This window comes from Bradysia coprophila (assembly GCF_014529535.1).
Source record: "Bradysia coprophila strain Holo2 chromosome X unlocalized genomic scaffold, BU_Bcop_v1 contig_34, whole genome shotgun sequence".
Lineage (NCBI taxonomy): Eukaryota > Metazoa > Arthropoda > Insecta > Diptera > Sciaridae > Bradysia > Bradysia coprophila.
This window is the reverse complement of record NW_023503324.1, coordinates 39,646-65,069: the sequence shown is the minus strand read 5'-3', so window position 1 is coordinate 65,069 and position 25,424 is coordinate 39,646. Positions and strand designations below refer to the sequence as shown.

General features: G+C 37.3%; 1 protein-coding gene across 2 annotated transcripts in view; it reads right to left on the bottom strand.

Moving 5' to 3' along the window:
* Positions 1 to 24,551, bottom strand: part of LOC119069403 — a 180,482-nt gene extending 155,931 nt beyond the window's left edge. The window contains exon 1 of one of the 2 annotated variants that reach the window (XM_037173452.1): positions 24,333 to 24,551. The gene's annotated coding sequence lies outside the window, so the exon portion shown is untranslated. Of the gene's footprint in view, positions 1 to 18,051; positions 18,733 to 24,332 lie in introns of those variants that run through there. The other variant, XM_037173451.1, reaches the window with a different exon arrangement.
* Between the last annotated feature and the right edge of the window lie 873 nt (positions 24,552 to 25,424).

Below are 25,424 nucleotides of genomic sequence, written 5' to 3'. Positions count from 1 at the left end.
TAGTGAATCTATTTTATTCACAAATAAATGTTTCGATTTCAGTCGTTGTTCAGTGGTCTTGAAATTATTCCATAAGCTGTTCGGGGTTCTAATAATTCTTTCGTATGCTTTCAGGGCCGCCTCTTCTCTTGAAAATTGTATTGTTTTTATATCGATAAACATTTCCATTGAAGTGATCGGTGTAAATTTGACTCCTCCGCAAATTGTTCTCAAGGCTTTGTTTTGAATTAATTCTAGTTTATTTTTGACTGAATTACTGGCTGTGATCAACAGTTCTTCTCCGTACGTAAGAACTGGGTGGATGTACATTTAATACGTCAACAGTAATGTGTCTTTCGATGCTCCCCATGTTGTTCCGGTCAATCTTTTAAATAGTTTGAGTTTGCTTTCAGCTTTATTCGTAATTTCTTCTACATGGTTTCTGAATGTTAATCTCTGGTCTAAAATGATACCAAGGTAACATTGATTCAAGATTTCTTCAACTGTCGTATGATTGAAACTTAGATACGGTTTGAATGGACCGTATAAATATAGAATGTAGTTGAAAAAAATTTGGGTCCTCGGACTGAGGCCGATACTAGGCCCTATGTGAATTTATACTCAATAAATTAAAATTTTAGGGCTATTTGAAATTTTTGTTTTATTTGAAAGGAACGTCGTACGGGGCTTCGTAATTGCGCTATGCGCAATTTCTAAGATGTACACATTACATAATAATTTTACTTTAACTACTTTAACCGGCGCATAGGCTTACGGTCAAAGTAGGGTGACAGACGCACTACGGTCACGTACGCAATAGATATACGGGTTTGTACGGGGCTCAGTCGCAGCAAACGCTCCGACTGTTCTGATGGCTCGTTTATTAATATCTCGAGTAAACTTTGACCGAATTTCATGAATTTTTTTTTGTTTGAAAGGTACTAACGAATGTAAAGCAGTCGTACTACTTTCCACCTCCTAACAAAATGGCCGTCGACCGCCATTTTGGATTTTTGTAAAATCAATATAAATCGGTGAAAATGATACTTACAAAGTCACTGATCAGTGGGAATTGAGTGGTTACGTGTGTGGGGTGTTTCAAGGATCCCAAATATGGATATTTATATATAGCTATATTGAGCTATATAACGGTATAGATAGTGATTTTGAGCTATATACTAGCATATTTATCAGTAAATTGTTTATTTATAGGTAAATATAGGTTAATATAGAACTGAGGAAATTTTAGGTCAATTTGAAATTTGTGTTACGTTTGAAAGGAACATCGTACTGGGCTTCGTAATTGCGCTATGCGCAATTTTTAAGACGTACAAATTTCATAGGAATTTTACTTTACCGACGTTTACGGGCGCAGTAGACTTACGGTAAGAGTAGGGCGACGGACGAACTAGGGTCACGTGCGCAATAGATGTACGGGTTCGTACGGGGCTCAGTCGCAGCAAACGCTCCGACTGTTCTGACGGCTCGTTTATAGACAAAATAGCGAAATAATTATAAATTATCAAAAGTTGTGTTGTCAACACACTTCCATTATAATTTGGAAAGTAGAGATCCTTACATCTCAATGTCCAACACCTTGATGCATGACGTGAATTTTTTCTTTTCTTCGTAATTTCTGTCATTTGATTTATTTATTGTGAAACTGTTAATGAATCGTGTAGTGATTTAAAGACAATTTTTTGGTGTTTCAATTTTGGATTCTTTTTTCTAACAATGCCATAATTTATTGTAACATTTTTAAAAAGCTTCTAATTGAACACCTACAAAATCGCAAACAGAGAATACACAAATCAAAATTATTTACATTCGTTAATCCAATGAAATAACTTTTTCGAAATTGTTTTTTGATTCATTTCAAATATTTTCAATTGTAAGAGTTACAATTGTAACGTGAAATGTAATGTACCCTACATGATGAACATTCTGAAATTGGTGGAATGCATTCAATCCATTGTATTTTTTTGTTGACATTTTGACATTCGTATCATAGTTTAGAATTTTTTCGATTCTCTAGTGGTGATTCCAAAAGTAGTGCTTTTTGTGCATTATATTAATTTTAAATTTAATTAAATTTTGATGTGTTATCGTACAATGTTCAATTGTTCAACTGTGAATCTTTTCTTATTAAATTATTTGGTGTAAGTAGCAAGAAATCGCGAATTTCTACCTTGTGAAAAGTGTTCTCATACTTCCGACTTCAGCAAGCATTATCTCGCTTTCTTCCAGAGTTTTTACAGGGAATTTAATAAAAACGATGAACTATTTCAAAAAAAGGATTAAAATTTTATGAAGGTTCAGTAAGATCCTATGATCATAAAATCTAATTTAATTTGTGATCATCGCTCAAATCTATCGATTTGGCTTTGTGTTTACCTTGTGACAGGTGTGTTGATGCCGAAAAAATCAAAAACAAAATTTTAAATTTTGCTAGATTAGAGATACGCCTGTGAGTTATTTAAACTTACATTAAAGTTTGATTGCTTCGAAATAAATTTTCTTCTTGAATTATATACCATTTATTGGTAAAAACAAGGCATCAGAACAGTCGGAGCGTTTGCTGCGACTTAGCCCCGTACGACCCGTAATCCTATTTCGTCCGTAACCATAATACGTCCGTAGACGTAATACGCCCGGAACCCTAATACGTCTACAACCCTCTAATGCGTCTGTTACCAAAATGCAAGTCAAGTTGGGCATGGTCAAATTTACTGAAAGTGTTCATTTTTACAAGGCATCAGAACAGTCGGAGCGTTTGCTGCGACTTAGCCCCGTACGATCCGTAATCCTATTTCGTCCGTAACCATAATACGTCCGTAGCCGTAATACGCCCGGAACCCTAATACGTCTACAACCCTCTAATGCGTCTGTTACCAAAATGCAAGTCAAGTTGGGCATGGTCAAATTTACTGAAAGTGTTCATTTTTAAAATTGCGCATAGCGCAATTACGAAAGCCCGTACGAAGTACCTCTCAAATAAAACCAACAATTTACGACATTATTTTAGAAACCCAAATTTTTTTGCCAACTTTCCATTGGGCATTCAATTATCTCTCAAATGAAACAAAAACTAGCAAAATCGGATGAGATTTACTCGATTTATGTGCAAAAAACACTTAGGGCCGAGTAGCGGCCTTAGTCCAAGGGCCCAAATTTGAAAAATTTTTCGCCACGTTCTTTTCGGTATTCAATTACCTTCCATAAAAAACTAAATCTAGCAAAATCGGATGAGATTTACTCGATTTATGTGCAAAAAACACTTAGGGCCGAGTAGCGGCCTTAGTCCAAGGGCCCAAATTTTAAACTTTTTTCGCCACGTTCTTTTCGGTATTCAATTACCTTCCATAAAAAACTAAATCTAGCAAAATCGGATGAGATTTACTCGATTTATGTGCAAAAAACACTTAGGGCCGAGTAGCGGCCTTAGTCCAAGGGCCCAAATTTGAAACTTTTTTTGCCATCATTCTATTCGGCATTCAACTATCTCTCAAATGAAACAAAATCTAGCAAAATCGGATGAGATTTACTCGATTTATGTGCAAAAAACACTTAGGGCCGAGTAACGACCTTTGAGCCCTCCCAACAAGCTCGCGTTGCATCCTACACAAAAACAATGTTCAGCAACTTTGTTCTACTCGTCAATACCTTTCATTTGATATATCACAAGCAGCTATTACGTGCGTATTTCGGTAGATATCGTCGAAAGACTGAAAAACACCTATAGGGCCCTAGCTCTGGAAGGGCCGACCCTACCATGCCCATTTTCGAACTTGACCTTACTTTTGTCGATACCAATCGGGGAAAAAAAGAATTTTGAAAAAAGGTTGTGATTTGCTCAAGCTAGAGGGGTCACGGACGGACGGACGGACGGACGGACGGACGGACGGACGGACGGACGGACGGACGGACGGACGGACGGAAGGACGGACGGACGGACGGACATTTTTTTTATTGCGGATTCGTCATCTATGAACATAACCAAAAGCTTTGCCCTTACTGTCTCCTTCCAATTCGACGTGTTACAAACGGCATATTAATCTTATAAGCCCCCAGTACTTCGTACGGGGCTAAAAATTGCGCATAGCGCAATTACGAAAGCCCGTACGAAGTACCTCTCAAATAAAACCACAATTTACGATATTATTTTAGAAACCCAAAATTTTTTGCCAACTTTCTATTGGGTATTCAATTATCTCTCAAATGAAACAAAAACTAGCAAAATCGGATGAGATTTACTCGATTTATGTGCAAAAAACACTTAGGGCCGAGTAGCGGCTTTAGTCCAAGGGCCCAAATTTGAAACTTTTTTTGCCATCATTCTATTCGGCATTCAATTATCTCTCAAATGGAACAAAATCTAGCAAAATCGGATGAGATTTACTCGATTTATGTGTAAAAAACACTTAGGGCCGAGTAGCGGCCTTAGTCCAAGGGCCCAAATTTGAAACTTTTTTTGCCATCATTCTATTCGGCATTCAATTATCTCTCAAATGAAACAAAATCTAGCAAAATCGGATGAGATTTACTCGATTTATGTGCAAAAAAACACTTAGGGCCGAGAAGCGGCCTTAGTCCAAGGGCCCAAATTTGAAACTTTTTTTGCCATCATTCTATTCGGCATTCAATTATCTCTCAAATGGAACAAAATCTAGCAAAATCGAATGAGATTTACTCGATTTATGTGCAAAAAACACTTAGGGCCGAGTAGCGGCCTTAGTCGAAGGGCCCAAATTTGAAACTTTTTTCGCCACGTTATTTTCGGTATTCAATTACCTTCCATAAAAAACTAAATCTAGCAAAATCGGATGAGATTTACTCGTTTTATGTGCAAAAAACACTTAGGGCCTAGTAACGACCTTTGAGCCCTCCCAACAAGCCCGTGTTGCATCTTACCCAAAAACAATGTTCAGCAACTTTGTTCTACTCGTCAATACCTTTTATTCGATATATCACAAGCAGCTATTGCGTGCGTATTTCGGTAGATATCGACGAAGGACTGAAAAACACCTATAGGGCCCTAGCTCTGGAAGGGCCGACCCTACCATGCCCATTTTCGAACTTGACCTTACTTTTGTCGATACCAATCGGGGAAAAAAAGAATTTTGAAAAAATGTTGTGATTTACTCAAGCTGGAGGGGTCACAGACGGACGGACGGACGGACATTTTTAGCCCCGTACGAAGTACTGGGGGCTTATAAGATTAATATGCCGTTTGTAACATGTCGAATTGGAAGCAGACAGTATGGGCAAAGCATTTGGTTATGTTCATAGATGACAAATACGCAATAAAAAAAATGTCCGTCCGTCCGTCCGTCCGTCCGTCCGTCCGTCCGTCCGTCCGTCCGTCCGTCCGTGACCCCTCTAGCTAGAGTAAATCACAACCTTTTTTCAAAATTCTTTTTTTCCCCGATTGATATGGACAAAAGTAAGGTCAAGTTCGAAAATGGGCATGGTAGGGCCGGCCCTTCCAGAGCTAGGGCCCTATAGGTGTTTTTCAGTCTTTCGACGATATCTACCGAAATACGCACGCAATACCTGCTTGTGATATATCAAATGAAAGGTATTGACGAGTAGAACAAAGTTGCTGAACATTGTTTTAGGGTAAGATGCAATGTGGGCTTGTTGGGATGGCTCAAAGGTCGTTACTCGGCCCTAAGTGTTTTTTGCACATAAATCGAGTAAATCTCATCCGATTTTGCTAGATTTAGTTTTTTATGAAAGGTAATTGAATACCGAAAAGAACGTGTCGAAAAAAGTTTCAAATTTGGGCCCTTGGACTAAGGCCGCTACTCGGCCCTAAGTAGTTTTTGAACATAAATCGAATAAATCTCATCCGATTTTGCTAGTTTTTGTTTCATTTGAGAGATAATTGAATGCCGAATAGAATGATGGCGAAAAAAGTTTCAAATTTGGGCCCTTGGACTAAGGCCGCTACTCGGCCCTAAGTGTTTTTTGCACATAAATCGAGTAAATCTCATCCGATTTTGCTAGATTTAGTTTTTTATGGAAGGTAATTGAATACCGAAAAGAACGTGGCAAAAAAAGGTTCAAATTTGGTCCCTTGGACTAAGGCCGCTACTCGGCCCTAAGTGTTTTTTGCACATTGTTCGAGTAAATCTCATCCGATTTTGCTAGTTTTTGATTTATATGGAAGGTAACTACCAATACCAAAAAATACCAAAAAGAATTTGGTGAAAAAAATTTCAAATTTGGTCCCTTGGACTAATGCCGCTTTGTGGCCCTATGTGATTTTTGCGCATAAATCGAGAATATTTCATCAGATTTTGCTACTTTTTGTTTCGTTTGACAGATAATTTAATACCGAAAGAAAATTGGTAAAAAAAGTTGTAAGTTCGGATTTTAAAAATTACATCGTAAACTTTTATTTTATACTTGAGAAGTACTTCGTACGGGCTTTTGTAATTGCGCTAAGCGCAATTTTAAAGATGAACGCTAACAGTTAATTTACAAAAATACACAATGATGTCAAGAAGTACGCAATAAGGTTACGGAAGCATTTTGATATCGGACGAATAAGGGTTACGGGCTTATTAGGGCTAGAGACGTATAATGGTTTCGGGCAAAATAGGTTTACGGGTCGTACGGGGCTCAGTCGCAGCACACGCTCCGACTGTTCTGATGCCTTGTTTTTATTGCGGATTCGTCATCTATGGACATAACCAAATGCTTTGCCCTTACTGTCTGCTTCCAATTCGACGTGTTACAAACGGCATATTAATCTTATAAGCCCCCAGTACTTCGTACGGGGCTAAAAACATCATACAGAGAATCCTTTATTTACTTACTAACACACATATACTATCCATGTATCCACTATCTATGTAGATGGAAAGTAAATTTACCTCAGGTGGGTTATGTGTGAATTATCCAATCGTACAGGCTGTGGTTATGTATGTGTTTGTGTTTATATGCAGAAACGCGTAATGTATGAAATATCAGCTTGCAGGAGATAAACTATATTATCGTCGTGCAATCTCTTCGTGTAAATTATCCTATGACCACAACCGGATTATACAAATAAATTGACCACGCATTAACTAGGCTATTACACAACACTTGAGAATTAACTGTAATTTTTTAGGATGAGACGGAATCTAACAAATTTTATTCTATATGATTCGATTTGCACTTTTGCTCCGTACGACTTTCAATTAAATTCTGTCTTTCCGGTAAGGTCAACGTAATTAGTAAATGACTTTTGCTAAAAATTCACATATGGCAACGATCAATAGATAAAAGGGATCGTTCAAATAATCTTTCGTAAAAATAATGTTGCTCGATTGATTCGCGTTCGTAACAATAGCTGTATATATTTATATATATATACCCATATTTGGGATGATTGAAACAACCCACACACATAACCAATCACTTCCCACTGATCAGTGACTTTGTAATTATCATTTTAACCGATTTATATCGTTTTTACAAAAATCCAAAATAACGGCCGACTGTAATTTTGTTAGGAGATGGAAAGTAGAACGGCTGTTTTACATTCGATAGTAACTTTCAAACAAAAAAAAAATCATGAAATTCGGTCAAAATTTACTCGAGATATTAACAAAAAACACCACCTTCACTGTACGGCCGAGTAGCCCCACATAAGCTTACTCATAGACCCAGATCACGCTCCGGTGAACCGAATAAACTTTTGTTTCCCGCTTGGTACGGTCAATACCTATCTAATAAAGCAAAATCCATCTAAATCCGTTCAAATTTGGCCAGCCTACAAGCAAAAACGGCTTGCCGCCCTGTACCTAGTTCACACCAAGGGGTCTAACTCACGAGTCGGTCATCCAATTTTCATAAACTTTTTTTTTGTCGATCTGAATTGTAAATATCTTTCATTTGACGTATCACTTACAAGTGTAGCCTTTAAACGGCCAGAGAAATCTTCGGAAAACGTTAAAGCATTTATGGGGCCCTAGCTCAAGAGGGGTCGACCCAAAATCGCCCATCTTCGAACTTAGCTTCACTATTTCAACTACCTTTTAGGAAAAAAAAAATTGAAATCGGATTTGATTTACTCAAGAGGCAAACACTCTGCCCTTACCGTCTGCTTCGAATTCCATCAATTACACACGGCATCGTAATCCTATAAGCCCCTTTGCACTTCATACGGTGCTAAAAAGACAGGGGTGATTGAACAATTGTGATTCCGTAAAGAAACATACATTTTCGTACATAACTGGATTAAATTGTAGTACTACAAATCACACAAGACTGCAAAACAGTCTGCTTTTGGGCATATTACCGTTGTTTATCGCTATTTTATTCTTAAACTTTCAGGTTCGAATATTCATCGACTAATTACTAAAAAAAGACTCATGTGACAATCAGATCTATTATATCGCTTTTACACTTAACACTTTGGCGGTGAAATGAATGCACACGACTGTGTGTATCTGACGTTGTGTGTGAAACAATATGCGCAGAGTTAAGTGTACTGTGCAACAAACAAACGATTGTTCATCGTAATCATGCATATAGGTATCAGAGAATGTTTTTGTTTACGTTTTCACACATAGTTTGCTAGATTATAGCGATAATCACTGCATTCAGTTAGGACACACAAAATGTATCAAATTTTTAGTTTTGTTGCGGAAGAGTTCGCAATTTTTAACGAAACTTTAAACTAATGGAGTACAAGACCTAGACGATGAATTATACTATCAAGAGACAAATGACAAAAAATTGATAAAAAATCGGTCGGCTTAAGTGTTGCACCGGTACTAAGCTAAAATTGTGGCTTACATTTGTTTGCCTCGTATTTCATTTTTGATGATATCTTTTCATCAGAATCCTTTTCAAACAAGGCATCAGAACAGTCGGAGCGTTTGGTTCGACTGAGCCCCGTACGACCCGTAAATCTATTTCGTCCGTTACCACAATATGTCCTCACCCTAATACGCCCGTAGCCGTAATACTTCTGTAACCCTTATGGGTTACTTTCGACTACTTTTGCTTTATTAGATCGGTATTGAACGTATCAACCAGGGAAAAACGTTTATGAACATTGGTTGACTGGAGCGTGAACTAGGTCCCTTGGAGTGAGCTCATATCCGGCTACTCGACCGTACAGTGAACGTGGTGTTTTTTGCCAATATCTTCAGTAAACTTTGACCGAATTTCATGATTTTAGCCCCGTACGAAGTACAAAGGGGCTTATAGGATTACGATGCCGTGTGTAATTGATGGAATTCAAAGCAGACGGTAAGGGCTAAGTTCGAAGATGGGCATATTCGGGTCGGCCCTTCGTCAGTTAGGGCCACCTAAGTGATTTAAGGTCTTTTGGTGATATTTATGGCAAAATAAACGATGGAAATATAAATGACACGGCAAATAATAGGTATTGTCAATACCTTCTTCTTCTTCTCAAAAATCACACGAAAACTGGTCCTTCCAACTTTTTATCGCTTGTCATGTATATGACTGTGGTATTCTTCATATTTCTTGTTTTTACTAATTAAATTAATTGAAACTAAGATCTATTGCTGACCGTATACAGCCAGAGACAGCACATCATCTCAGTTGTAATAAATATAATAATGCACAGACAGTCGAAAATATTGAAATTATAGAGAGAAAAAAAACGATTCTGCCATGTGGTGTTTTCTTTTCGCTTGAATTTTATTTGTTATTTCGAATATATATGTAATTTCGAATGCGTGAGTTTAATTTTAGATCAATTAGGTCAGATGTTTTTCGAATGGTTTTGTTGAATCGATTAGATGAAAGCTCGTCGAGTTTTATGTTTTTTTCTTTCTCTATATAAAAATATAAAATTCATTTTCGTTTGGTTCATTATAAAAACCAGGTAATACAAGTGTACAAACATTCGCCCTGGTACTCCAAAGACAAAATATCTATTTAGTTAGTTGGAGGATTTAACTTTGGTTTAGAATTTCCAACTACATGTTCAATGTTTGGTAGATATAAACGGGGAAAAGAAAGATCCAAAATACACACCCATCGCGTACCTCACCGAGACTTGCACCGAATTATTTATTTATCAAAGCTATATCTCCAAATGATATATAGAAAATATTGCGTGTCTACTATCATCACTATTCGCTGCATGTTCATTTTAGGTTTGTATATTATAACATGCCGGCAGTCTACATTACATTACATTACATTAAGTTTGAGGAATTTTACTAAATTCATTCATCGACGAAAGACAGAGAAAAATTTCCGGAAATTTTGTCGTATACGTTTTTCAGTAAGTTAAAGACTTATCGTTCCATGGCGGCATGCCATTTTTCTTTCAATCATCTAAAATCACCAAAAATATGTAATGGTTTTCAAATGGATAGGACGAATGAAGGAGACATTAATGGAAAATTGAGAAAATTTTGAGATCGATGAAAAATACGAGCCTCACTTAAAATCTGTTCGAGTACCTACACAAGGGTTGGGTCGCGGTCGGTGTGGTACGCTAATGTAGGTGTGCTAGTCTTGGATTTAAAATTTGGATTTTTTGGATTACTGTCGTTGGTCATATTAAAATCAGTGTGATAAGACTGTTATTCGAATTTATTTCGTTCCGTTACAGTTATTTCAAATTGCATCGCACGAACCAACTGAATCATTCTTGTACGTGATCCACAAAACCTTCTTCCTTTTCTAGATGGATTGTCAGAACTTTTTTGGCTGTTTCCAGTGCATCGTCTGGCGGATTGTATTGCGGATTTTCGAAACGTCTCTCAATGCTCTGCTTAGCCTGTACGTATCCCAGCAGGAGTTGGTCGTGTTTCCTTTTCAGATAATTGCACATTGACATCGGTCGATTCATTACAAGATCGTGTCTCTGATCGAATTCAGCCACAACAAATTTCCATTCATCTAACAGTGTCTTTTGTCTGTCTTTCAGTCGGGCCAACGCGGCAAATTCTACTTCCCGGTCGATTTGATGTGACACTTCTTTTCTGGCCGTTTCGAGTGCGTCGATCGGTGGATCGTATTGCGGATCGTTGAAACGTTTCTCAATATCTTGTTTCGTTTGGTCGTATGCAGCCAGAAGATCTTTATGCTTTCCGGCTAAATCGTCGCTGAGTTGGCAGAATTTCAGTTGATTCACGTAGCGACAGTGGTTGCGATCCAATTCAAATATAATCATTTTCCATTCGTCAATCAGCGTCTGCTGTTTGTCCTTCAATTTTGCATACTCAGCAAATTCTTCTTCTTTCTTTATCAATACGGTCAATTCTTTCTTAGCGACTTCAACTGCATCATCCGGCGGATCGTATTGCGAATCGTGGAAGCGTTTTTCAATACTTTGTTTAGCCTTAGCATAGGACGACATGAAAGTTTTGTGTTTCGTGATTAGATCGTCACTAATTTGGTACATTTTAATTCGACTGTTCACGGAACTGTGTCTTCGCTCCAGTTCGAACACAACCATTTTCCATTCGATCAAAAGACTTTTTTGTTTGGCTTTCAAATCGGTCATTTTTGGTCTTGGTTTGGTTTGATAAGATTTCGATGGTTTTGATATGATAAAAGGAATTGCAACGCTTAAAACTCAAAAATTTTGCGATCGAAAATTTAGCCGGAACAACGGAAAATTTTCTGTGCTCTTAGACAATGAAGCGAATCTATAACACGGCCGCCTAAGGTGTAGTTTGTTTGGTGAGTTAAATGGATGAAGTGTATGTTAACCTACTGAGTTATGCCAAGGTTGTAAACTTTGGAAAGGTCACGCTGTATGGCGGATTATATGATTACGTAGTTGATAGTTGATAGTTGACCACTGTAGAGTACAGTCGCATTTTTGCTTAACTGCTATAATTCAATTAATAAAAAATTTTCAACAACAAAATCCGCTACCTCAGCAAATAATTAAATTGTATTTCACAATATTTGTACGTTATACTGTGTTACTAAAGTGTAAATAGTGATGCCGTCAGCAAATGATGAAAACGTTGAACCGCCTGACAAGAATGTAATTGATAATGGTAAAACAAGTGATGAGTTCAATACACCACAAAACTCAAATGTAAAAAACTCAAGACGTCGCGATTCAGACGGAGAAACCAAAAAGAATGAACCCAATCTGAAAAAATCACGATCCCTGCTATCCTTAGAAGACATAGCATTAACACTAAATCGAAAGTCTATACTGGATACTAATCCCTTCGCAATTTTGGATACCGATGATACTGGCGACTTGGCCAGTAAAGTAAGCACTAACATGAATATTAAACAATTCAAAAGACCCGCTCACTCTGTCAAAACGTCTTCAAAACAACGTGTACCGCCGATTACGATTACGAAGGCTTTCAAGAACCCGAAGGAAGCTATTTCCAACATGCAGTCTATGCTGAAGGGAAAGGTTAACTTTAAGATTTTGAAGGAAGGATATATTGTGACACTGGAGTCATTGGAAGATCACAGCTCATTGAAAGAGTTCCTTGCTAAGCAACATCTTCCGTTTTATACGTATACAACTGTAGACAAAAAACCGCTACGAATGGTTCTGAAGAGAGTTCATCACACGTACACTCCCGAAGATATAATCGCAGACCTGGAATTGCAAAAGGTGAAAGTGTTGAGTGTTCAACCAATGTTTGCCAAAGGAAAGGTGAAAATGGATATGTTCATCATTAACTTTGAACAAGGTACCAAACTTACGGAATTGACAAAGGCCATCAAACACGTTTGCCATCAACGCATTTCATGGCAACCATTTATTAAAAAAGAAGTTGGAACCCAATGCAGGAAATGCCAACGTTTCGGTCATGCAGCATCCAACTGCGGACTTGAATACCGCTGTGTTAAGTGCCCTCATAGTCATGCTCCGGGTGATTGCCCTCTTGAAGACGATCAACCAGCTACTTGCGTGAATTGCAACAACAACCACCCAGCCAACTACAAAAAGTGTCCTGTTTACGTCAAATACGCAGAAAAATTAAAAAAATCGCCAGAAAAATCAGGTAAAAATCAATTGAATACAATCAAAAGTAACACTGCTCATTCCAGTAAAAGTACATTCGTCAAAAGCAATGTGTCATATAGCCAGGTTTTGAAGTCTAACGATGGAACTGGAGAAGAAGGAACAAGTTTTAATTTTATAATTAATGAAATTAACAGCCTTTTTGACTGTTCTTTGACTGTACTCATGCAGAAAATCAAGTCTTTCGTGCCAGAATACAAAAAGGTGAACGATCCAATGATGAAAAAAATAATGATCATAGACTTTCTATCCCAATTCACATAGGTATGTTGCGAGACGTTTTGAAGATAATAGCTTGGAACGTGAACTCCATCAGGAGTAAAGCGAAACAGGAAGAGGTTAGGTACCTTTTGATAGAGCAACAACCTCATTTGTTGTTGTTAAGCGAGACTAAGCTGAATAATAGTAACTTTGTACAATTTCCAAATTATAAGATCTACAGGAACGATCGTCTATCGGATTCTGGTGGGGGGACCGCGATTCTGATTAGAGATAATATCAAACATGAAATACTGAATACGCCACTGCTAGAGGCCTCCGAAGCAACATGCATTAGCCTAGCTCTGAGTAACTCTAAATCTCTGGTTGTCAATTCTTTCTATTGTCCAAAAAATCTTTTGAAAAAGGACCTTTTGAAACTCATGAATTTACACTCCAACGTTTTTATGGGAGGCGATTATAATGCTAAACATTGCTATTGGCATAATTCTGAAAACAATAGCAACGGCAATGCCCTATTCAAATTTCTTGTTGATGAAGACTTAGCTCAATTAATCCATCCTAATGCATACACTTGCTATAGAAGCAAACTCAATCCTAGCACTATAGATCTAGCCCTGGCTAAGGGTGTTCATGTCGATAGTAGTAGTGTTACCGAACTCAACCCAGACCATTGTCCCGTTCAGTACCTCTTGAAGATCAATGACTCAATCTCTTACGATGCCCCTGTTGAACAGTTCATGTTCAAGGGAGCTAACTGGGCGAGATTCAAAGAACTAGTGAATGATGCACTGAATCCTACACCTGTAGTAGATTGCGATGACATAAATTCGAGTGTTAAGCACTTGACCAAGGCAATTAGTTCTGCAATGGAAGAATGTATCCCTAAGAAGTGTTTCACGAGCAAGAACCATTTTTCGCAACATCTGATGGACCTAATTGCCAAAAAGAAGAGATTGAGAAGGGCACATTTTCGCCGTAAACTCAACGATCCTGATATAAAGAGGGAAATCAAAAGCCTAGCCATGACAATTAAGAATAGTATTGATGAAAGAAACTCCGAAACTCTGATGAATAAGTTGAAACAGATTAGACCAAATACAAAGATGTACAAGAATATAAGCAAGCTCCTAGGTGATGGTAGAAAAGTAGTGCCTGAGCTGAAGGCAAGTGATGGTTCCCTTATCAGTAATCCATTTGATAAGGCAAATGCTATTGCAAAAGTGTACGACGAGATCCACAAACAAAATAGAGTTATGGGAGATCCAGATTTTGATGCGCTTGTGCTGTCTGAAGTAATTTCCTTCTCTCAGAAGTCATCGTCAAATTTGTTTGAGCTACGTTTGACGGATCCTGAGGAAATTAGAATAATTCTTAAAAATTTGAAAAATAAAAAGTCGTATGGACCGGATGCTATCCCAAATATTGTCTTGAAAAAGCTTCCCAGGTCTGCACTCGAATTCCTCGCTAAATTGATTAATTGTATTCTGAGCATAGGATACTACCCTGATTCATGGAAGGAAGCCCATGTTATACCGATACCCAAACCAGGCAAGCCCGCTAACGAGGCAAAATTTTTTAGACCCATTAGTCTATTGAACAGTTTGAGTAAAGTACTCGAAAAAGTCCTGCATGTAAGAATATTACAATACTGCGACACAAATGCCTTATTGCCAAACAGCCAATTCGGCTTTAGGAGCAAGCACTCTACCGTTCATGCTCTCATAAGGTTATTTGAAGAAGCAATAATGGGTTTTAACGATGGGAAGTTTACAATAGCCGCTTTTCTAGACATTGAAAAAGCTTTCGACACTATGTGGGTTGAAGGACTCATATATAAACTGATAAACTTGAAGTTTCCTGATTATCTCATCAGAATTATTTTCTCCTACCTCAAAGGACGTAGTTACAGAGTTAAGTTGGGACACCAGCTCTCCGACCCAATAACAGTGAATGATGGGGTACCGCAAGGATCCATACTAGGACCTTTACTCTTTATCATTTTCATGATTGATTTGCCGACGCATATGAACACTACTCTGACCGTCTTTGCAGATGATACAAGTACTTTTTCTACGAGATTATCCCTGAGCAGAGCTAAGTCAAATGTACAAAGCCACCTTCACAAGTTGCACAGATACTATCAGATTTGGAAAATTAGAGTAAATGTGGAAAAATCTGAAGCTCTTTTCATTCAGAGGTCCAACCGCGGGCGTTCCAAAAATGAAAAAGCTTGTGGCATTGAAATGAATGGCACAAAAATCCCTTTCAAGGATAGCGTTCGTTTCTTGGGTTACTACGTTCAACCAAACCTTAAACACAACGAACATGTGAACAGGATGCTTCTGAAAGCTAACACCGGTTTACATAAACTGTATCCCATCATGAAAGTCAATAATGGCATTTCGCAAGAAGTTAAAGTTAAAACCTATGTAACCATATTGAGGCCGGTTCTAACTTATGCCGTCGCGGTTTGGCATAGTTTGCCAAAGTACTTGATTAGGAGGTTAAAAGTCTTTGAAAATAGATGCCTACGTATGGCAATCAATTTCAGAAGATCGAGAACGAACTTTAAGTATTTATCTACTGAAGAACTGCACAAAGTTACGAAAGTGCCGAGGCTTAACGTACACCTGTACGATTTGGCTATGAATATGCTTAGCAAGACGTATTCACATGATAACAACGTTATTAGTGAATTTGGCAGCTTTTCAGCAGAAAGAATTGCTAACTGTACCTATAAACCTCCCCACTCGCTGTTAGGAGGCCATAATTCCAAGCTATTGTCATTATAGACACAACCGCATCCCTATTTGTAATTTCGTATCACCAAAATGACCACTGTATACGAACTGATTATGAGAATTACGATTTCTTTCAAATTTGATTTGATCACAACAAACTTTGTTGTAACCCTAGGTTAAGTATTTACTCAAAAAATTTAGAATATTGATTGTTTTTCGTGCTTTTTTCAATCTACAAGGTAATGAACCTATTGCAATTTCATTTATTCCAATTAAATTTCAATTTTTTTTAAATTTTTAAGTCTAGTATTACTTAAAATGATGAAATTTCATACATAAATTTGGAAAAGTCTGGCAGACTGTAAATTTATTTTTAACAAGAATTATTTGTAAACAAACTGTATAAACTTGATTTGATTAAACGAACAATTAAAAAAAAAATAAAAAAAAATAAAAAAAATATGATTACGTGGTGGGTGGCAATTTTTATCTTTTTTTTGTCAAATTATCAGGGATTGAGTGTTTCTGAGTATCAATTAAAACATCTCTAAAGTTTAGGGCTTTGAGTTACGCCTTGAATTTACTTTAATATTCTGTTATCTTGATGAGGACCTCTATTATAGATCGAAGACGTACGTGCAGATCACAGGTCTAAGACTTCTCACTCCTAAATATGAATGTGAAAGTAAAATGTTCATGAGCATAACAATTCGAATAATCAAGCTTTCAATTTAGCTCCATGGACGGTTTAATAAATTTCTTTTATTTGGAAAGCTGACTCTTATGTACTCAAAAGGAGAAGTGCCGAAACAAACATTTTTCATTTCTTCATCTTAGAAATCAAATGGCATTCTCCTTGCTCAGTTTTAACAATAAGAATGCGTCTCCTGTGTCCTGTGAAATGGGAGCGAAGTGAACGCAATGTTCTTGAACATTCTTCGCAAACATAGACCTAGTTATCGGCAAAAAAAAATAAAGATTTTGATGGCAGTAAACGGGACAAGAATATAGTTACAATGAAAACAATTTTTGGTGGAACAAATCAACGGGAATTGAATGAGCAGAGCACGAGTTTTATAGTCTTTCGTTTCCTGGATTTTTTTTTCTTGTCGATGGGAACACATTGCTTCCATGTCTTGATAGTTGGCACTTATTATTTGGACTCGACCGAACCGAGACCCAAGCCTGGCTCTATGGTCATTCGGGTGATGCCCGGACGGGTTTTCTATATTTTGTATTTTTCAAACTTTTGTCATAAAATGCCCTTATGGGCCTTTGGGTAGCCAGTGCAGCACTAGTCAAGACATTATTCTAAATCGATTTCCGACATTTTCGTCTTTCGAACATGATAGACGACGGCCGAAATTTGGTGCAAAAATTGATTGCTTTAATAGGGTTTAACAGGCATCGATGTTCCCAGTCAATTAAAAGTGATTCCCAGTATACGATATTTTGGCACAAAATTTCAATTCGCTAAGGGATTTTTAAATTTTGTGTCAAAATAACCTGCAGACACGTTACTGACTGGTAGCATTGATGACTTCATTTTCTCCTGTGAGATGCGACCTTCGCTACTCTCTGGCCAGAAACAACACTGTCGAAATGAAATTTGTAACTTTTTTTTTCACTCGGTGAACAAATAACAATTTTTGTCAAGCATTAGGTCACTACCAGGATACTTAAAACAAAAAAAGTAACAGATGCGATGATTATACCGAGATACTTTTTCCTTTTCTCGGAGGTTGAGTGATTTTTAAGGTGTTAATTGTCATATGTTAGGCCCAGCAACGATGTTTAATCAAAAGTTTTCCTTTACGACTTGGGTGTGTACATGCATGTGTACTATTTTAATAGCAAATTGAATGGCAGTCAGCAGTTGATCTTATTTTTAAATTTATTTACTTGCTCAACAGTTTACTACATCAGTTTATGTGTGTAATACGAATAAAAGTTTTTGAAGAAAATACAAATCAAAACAAGTAAAATAGAAAAGTTAAATTAAATTACACTGAGAATACGCATTAAACGCTGTGCAGTGTATCAGATTCTTTCGTTTTCGGTATTTTTAGTAATCAAAATATTTGTTTATCAAAAGAAAATTAATGCCCGACTTACACTAACGTTAAATACTGTTTGATTACTAGCATCCACATCCACACCATTTCGTATTCATTTTACACGGCGTACGTATGATTCTTTTCAGCTTCACAGTTTAGCATATGAACACACTTTTCGAACACAGAAAAAAATATGTCCAAGATTTTCGAACACTGTTACTAGTTCCTCGTTGAGTTCACACTTTGTTAGTAGGTAGGGGAATTCTAACAACAATATCGACAATAATTACGCATAAGCATTGACCCGCCTAATCAGAAGGTTTTTCCGTTGAAAATACTGAAATTTTGTTGTGTCAACACAAAATCTTTGTTTGTCGGTTTAAGTTACATAACAGAAAATCACACAACACAGAAATTGAAATTTTCGCGAAATCTAACCACTTTCGTTGCGACGAGACAAAAAAGAAAAAGAAAATCTTTCCACACAAAATTCGAATTTTACACACTTGAAACTAAATTCCTTTGAATGCTGTGATATTAGCTTACCAACCAAATGGAAATAATTTATTGCAAAATGAAAACCTATTCCCGATTCAGTAATGAAGGAGCGACAACAAGAAGAAAATTGTTTAGCTAAAACACAAACGCGTTGCTAATGCTCAGTAGTGTTAGACGTGTACTGAGAAAACCGAATCGAAACTTTTTTTTGTTTTTTCATTGAGAAGAAAAGCCGAATATTAAACTGATTTTCAGATCAAATAAACTCGACTAGCCGAATATTTTAAACAGACGTTTTTGATTGTGTTGATGCACGTGAATCAAACAAGCCTGGCTGCCGAGAACCCGTACGATTCCGTCATACCTGAAACATGTGTGTTCGGAGTCAATATTCCTTGACATGAGCGTTAAAACTCATTTCCAGGAGGCTTAGTGAGTTAAATACCTGACGTAATTGTTCGGAGCTTTGTATTTTGCCTTCGTCTTCGGTTCGAGCTGCGAAAGCAGCACTATCACAATAAAAATTTCCAAACAAGGTCGTAAGCTACTATTGTGTTGCGGACTTCATTATCGGGATGTTGAAATTCCCGTGAAGTATCGCCAAAGTCAAATCGCCAAAGTGTGAAGAACCGCCAAAAAAATCGCCAAAGTGTGAAGAAACGCCAATTATTTGACTTTTTTCTTTTTGTCGTTTCTTCACACTCTGGCGAATTTTCTTGGCGTTTCTTCACACTTTGACGATTTTTTTTGGCGATTTAAAAAATTCTCAAAAACTGACGAGCCGCAAAAAAACTCCAAAGTGTGAAGAACCGCCAAGAAAAATCGCCAAAGTGTGAAGAAACGACAAAATGTGAAGAAACGCCAACCTTTTTTTTGCGATTTGACTTTGGCAATACTTCGATACTTCGCTGGAATGATGTTGAACTTAATCTAAAGCCTTTCAATTTTCGAACACTTCTGACAAAGGGGACCTTATCCGATTGCCTCATAGAATTTTATAATGTTTTTCGAACTCCTGGAATTTGTGGGACACACTTGGCTGGTAGTTTTTTCCTCATTAAGGTAAATGTTGTCGTTACGTGTTCAGAGGGTAGAATGTTCGGTAGGTTCAATGTTTTGAACGGGCCATCCGTAGAGGAAGCCCGTGTTTCACATAAAATTCACAGCTCGAAAAGGCTGTTCAAGTCATGAATTATATAATATGGCTTCTAAAATTCTAAAGATCGCAAGTCGAAAACTCAGGGGTAACAAGCTCAAAGCTTTGTGTAAGTCAAAGCAACTGCAGAAATTACTATTTCATTCATGCTCATGGCACGGAAAGTTTCAACATAAAGAGCAGACCATTAAGTGCATAGCTTCAGCAAGCACCTACAAAACCCGATCAACCGATCGGTGTTCTTATATAAAAACGTCATTTTAAAACAGGACTGACACTGAGTGGGCGGCATCGGTGGAGTTTCATATAGCCAACGGGTTGGCAGGTTTAAACTAGTTGGATTTTGGAAATATATAACAGGTCGGGTTCTTGAAAAAAAAAAACTCTATCCACTCGTCTCTATTTCTCACATGCTAAGACACACACGAGTCAAAGGACGATGCACGAATTCACAATTGTACGAGCTTAACATTTCAAAAAGAAAATTTTGCGGTGCTCACACTAATGTGTGAGTTTTCATCTGTACGGTATGTCTCACTAAAATACACAACCGACTTTTCCGAGCCGATGCGATGGAATCAATTTATTTATAGCTTGAAGCGTCGACGAGTATATTTGGATCGGATGGTATCTTGTGTGTCGTTCATTTAAATACATCGTTGTGTTGTGGATTGATTCATGAATGGAATCAATGTTAAGTTTAAACGACAAATGGCCAGTCCGTTTAATCTCATTAAAAGGCAAGGTCATCGACCATTGTTTTATTTATAGGGTTTCTATGGACCGTGTTTCCGCGTATATTGTCATGATCAACGAAACTTGCCGAAAATGTGTTCGAAAAGGCAGTACATCTAACTGTCAATATTTTGCGCACAAAAATGCATATGATGATTACAGAGCTTCAATTTATTGCCGCGTGTGTGTGTATAATGCCGTTGGCATTATGATAAAAGACGAATCGGTGTAATTTGTTTGATCTATTTATTTGAGCTTGTTAACTGATCGAGTGCCGGTGGTAGACTAACTCTACTTCTCATTACATAATATGACGCTGCTTGATATGATACATGTGTGTATGTGTGAGCCTCGTTTACGGGTCACTACATTACTCACCTTTCAGCAAAGCGACTAATAGAGAAATCTGTTTGAAATTAACGAAACTTATACAAAACAATTGTATCCACCAAACACTCAATTAACCAAAAAAAATATACAAAAATTTTCTAAGGAATTCAAGGCGATTAAATTCACTTATCCAAATTAGTCTCGCAAACGATTCAAAATTTCAATCCATTCCACCTTTACGCCATGTGTGGTTGCATATTTTCGTAGGTAATCGATGAATTGAAATATTTAGCGGATGATTACTAGGCCTGTTCATTTTTGAGAAATAGTCTCAAATTCATCTGGCATGGTGTCTATCTGGTCCGGAAGGCTAAAATATTGGACCTGTATTTTTTTTTAGAATTTTAAAAAATAGTTTAGATCTGGGGAGCGAAGCATTTGTTCAAATGTACGAAAGCGTTGGTTAGAAGAGAGGAGAATGATGGTGTATATCTTTTTTACTCTTCTAACCAACGCATTCGTACATATGAACAAATGCTTCGCTCCCCAGATCTAAACTATTTTTTTAAATTCTAAAAAAAATACGGGTCCAATATTTTAGCCTTCCGGACCAGATAGACACCATGCCAGATGAATTTGAGACTATTTCTCTAAAATGAACAGGCCTAATGATTACTCAGTACTCGCCGGTACAAGTGTACGATCATTGAATTTACAGTTAATGGGCGTCCTCCTCGGTTGATTCTTCGTTTCTCTTCTTCGACTACATGCCAGATACCTAAGTCAATCCTTTGCGCTGATTTTACCACAATTTCCTTGGAATGCTTGTACCATGGTGTGTCGGTATTTTCAACTGCGTCGACTGATTGTTTTTTTAATTCAAAACTTACTTGACGACCTTGAAGCATGCGTGCTGTTCGTCTGTGGTTTGAGTCGATATGAATCAACTTCAAATGATATTGACTGCATACTTGGTTGCGATCTCTTCTCTCACTATGATTATTTGACTTGTGTGCTCATACATAAAACTATTCTTACGAAACAGCCTCGCTACCTGTCTGATTCGCTAACCCTTACGCGTAATGAAAGGACGTTCAACCTGCTGCTGCCAAGAGTCGGCTCTGACGTTCAGTTGCGATCGTTTTTTGTCAGCGGAGTCTCAACCTATAACTCATTGCCTCCGAGTATAAAGAGGATTTTTTCGATAACTGGCTTCAAAGATGCGTGTAGAGATTACTTTAGTGCTTAAAAGTTCCTCTGACTCATCTTATCGTCTTTCACTATAATCAACATCAGTGGTCACTGCGTGCCATCACTGAGAAACTCGTTATGTTGGTATTGCTCCTGTGTACAAAATCGATGATAATGCTACACTCGGTTACTGCGTGGATATTTTGTTTAACTTTAACTTTTACTTGTTTTTATCTTTTTGACGTAGCACAACTGCCTGCCAAATGGATCCGTGATCCTAAATTCTTAGTTTCTTTTTTTTTTCTTTTCTTTTATCATTTTTTCTTTTATACCGTTTATAAATTTTTAATGTTCTCGCGTTGCTTTGCTCGGGTTTATATGTAATTTAAAAGGCCTCAAGGCCTTATGCGTATAACGTCAATAAATGAACTAACTAACTAACTAACCTTGACGAACCAAACCGGCTGACGCTACCCGTGATATTAGTGTGACCACCATGATGACCTTTGAATTCTTTTTAACTTCCACCCAGGAAATTTCTACGTAAAAGAAGCCAGCCTTTGATTCACCACGGATGTACGTTGAGTTGCTTGTTGAATCCACCACACGATTATTAATTCTCTCTAGACCAGTCTATAATTGTATGCACCGATGGCTTGTAACGGTTTCTGCGGGCCAAAATCGTTTGGAAATTTTCACTTTAGTTCCAATGGCTTTTGTGCCAAATCCGACCAAAATAGTAGAAACGAATATTTCGATTGACCGAAACCAGAATTTCTCCTTGTGCATCAGACCCGTTATGTCTTGTCGTCTTTGTGCAATGAAATTATTCACTTTTACGTGACGGACGATTGATTTTTCACTTTTTTAAACCAATGTCCTCGTAATTCTTGCGATATTTAACCCGCGTCGCGTCGGGTAATTGACTGTACAAATTTATTATAATTTAACATTCATGTCCAAAAAACACTAGGGGTCACCAATATAATGCCGTTGGCATTATGATAAAAGACGAATCGGTGTAATTTGTTTGATCTATTTATTTGAGCTTGTTAACTGATCGAGTACCGGTGGTAGACTAACTCTACTTCTCATTACATAATATGACGCTGCTTGATATGATACATGTATGTATGTGTGAGCCTCGTTTACGGGTTTACATGTGCACTATCTGCTCATTTAAATGCAGATATAAATAGCACTGAAAGATGGAAGCTAAAAATGAGATTATAGAGCACAATGCCTTCGCGCAAGCAGAATTGCAGAAAGTACGTATCATCCATAAAGAATTGCACAGTTAAAAGCAAAGAGCTGTAGAAGATGTTAGCACAACTGGATTTACTCGTATGAATGAATAATTGTTTTAGGACGTCTGAGGCATCTTTACCACATCGTATGACTGGCATTTCAAATTCGTAATCTAGTACTGCAAAATTTTCATAAAATTTCGCTACAGCTGATTCTGGATAGATTTTTAGTCCCTTCTAAAATGCTGAGTGCTGCAGTACACGTATAATGTGGAAATCTTAACTCTGATTGAGTTCAAAACAGAGACAGCAAAGCATATTTATTGCAATATCTCGGCCAGTTTTCAAAAAGTGAATCAAGAATACAGTAAGACTTTTCACAACAATTCTCGTGAATTGTGGTGGAATTAAGTTTGTCATCGAGATGTCATGCTGACACTGTGATACACAAAGAGTTTCTGACAATTTCAGAAACATTTAGTTCTTCAGCAAATCATCCTAAAGTTCAAATAAATCTCCGAGGGTTGCAGTGATTCATCGGGAATCACAAACACACATTAGTTTGACAAACACGTTTAACCTCGACACATTAGGAGTTGGAACTCTTCTTCTTCTTCTTTTTCAGCCTGTTTCTCTCCACTGCTGGACGTAGGCCTCCCCAATTCTTTTCCATTCCGAACGATTAGTTGCCACTTGTTGCCAATTTGCGCCTGCAATTCTCTTTATACCATTACTCCATCTCTCTGGTGGTCTACCTCTAGGTCGTGTTTTAGGTGGTCTCCAGTTCATGATTTTTTTGGTCCAACGTTCGTCCGTCCTTCTTGCAATATGTCCCGCCCAGCTCCACTTTAAAGATGCTATTCTTTAACTCTTGAACTAAAATCCACATATGTCATTTTAAGGCGTAGAGGAAGAGGAAAGGTCATATGATGAAGAGAGATGAGTGATCTGAATCGGTCATGGGTTACATGCACAAATTTGATTATTTCTAGGAATTTATTTGACTTTGTCATCATCCCAATTGTTCAAAGTGTTTCCTCAACATCAATCCCTCTCATCAAACATTTCAGGCCGATGGCCGGTCGTATACTTAAGAATTGACATCATAGCAAACAAAAGAAGAAAAATTTTAAATATTGAGTTCGTGACATAATTAAAAACAAATCAATAAGGACGACTTACCGATAGAGTTTAGCTGATGCAGCCGGCAGTGATAAATCAACACACATTTCCGGGTGCGGTTGTGGTGGCCTGCTACTGACGTATTATTTATGACTCTTATCAATCACGAACACTTAACTCACACAAATTTTTATTCAATTCACTTTTTATTCAATTCACACTCTGGTTGCATTCATATGGTGCAACTGAATTGAGAAGCTACGTAAGCGATTCACCAATTTTGATGTGCGAAATTTTAACTTTTAACACAATTTGTTGAAGTAAGAATTTGCGGTCATTTCAATGGGAAATTAAACAGACAGACATGGGATAAAAGATTGCGGGAGTTGGTATACATCTTCTTTCGTCGAAAACAAAACAAAAAAATCTCCTCCGTGGAAATTTGTGTAAAATTATTTGAAATGACATAATTTCAACTAATATTCTTACGTAAATCCAACCCCCATTGAGCACAATATTTGTTGTTCGTTTCGTAAATTTTAAGGATACTGCGTACCCAAAAAAGGAATCTTCACATTTCTTTTAAACAATCATGAAACAACAACAAAAAAAACAATGAAATTCTGTGTGTAAAACACAGTTATGTTTGTCGTCGTCGGAGACGAAAACAAGACAAAATTTTAGATTAAAAGCTTACCCAACTACGAAACACTATAACTAAACACTTCGAAAACAGTTTTCCAGTCAATATTTCACTGTTCCGAACGCGAATTATTTAATTATTTGTCACAATTTACTAGTGAATTTACTTAAAACGAAAAGTAAAAATTTCTAACCAGAATTTCCCGACTGACGTTTATGTCAAATATGAATGTGTTTGTGTAATGTGTGTTATAAATAGAATGAAACGCTCTCACCCAGCTGGTATGCAAGTGCGTTCGGAGCGATACAGCCTGTTCCATTTTTCATTTGAAACCTTTTTTTTAATAAAGTCGAATATGCCATGTATACTTGTTCTTGAACTGTTGTCTCGGTCCATCACTCCATATCGTAACCTTTTTTACGTTTCGTGGCATTGTTCGTAGAATTGAATGAACATAATGGAGAACTTATAAATATAAAATTGAATCCTTGTGAAATAAAATCGCTGAT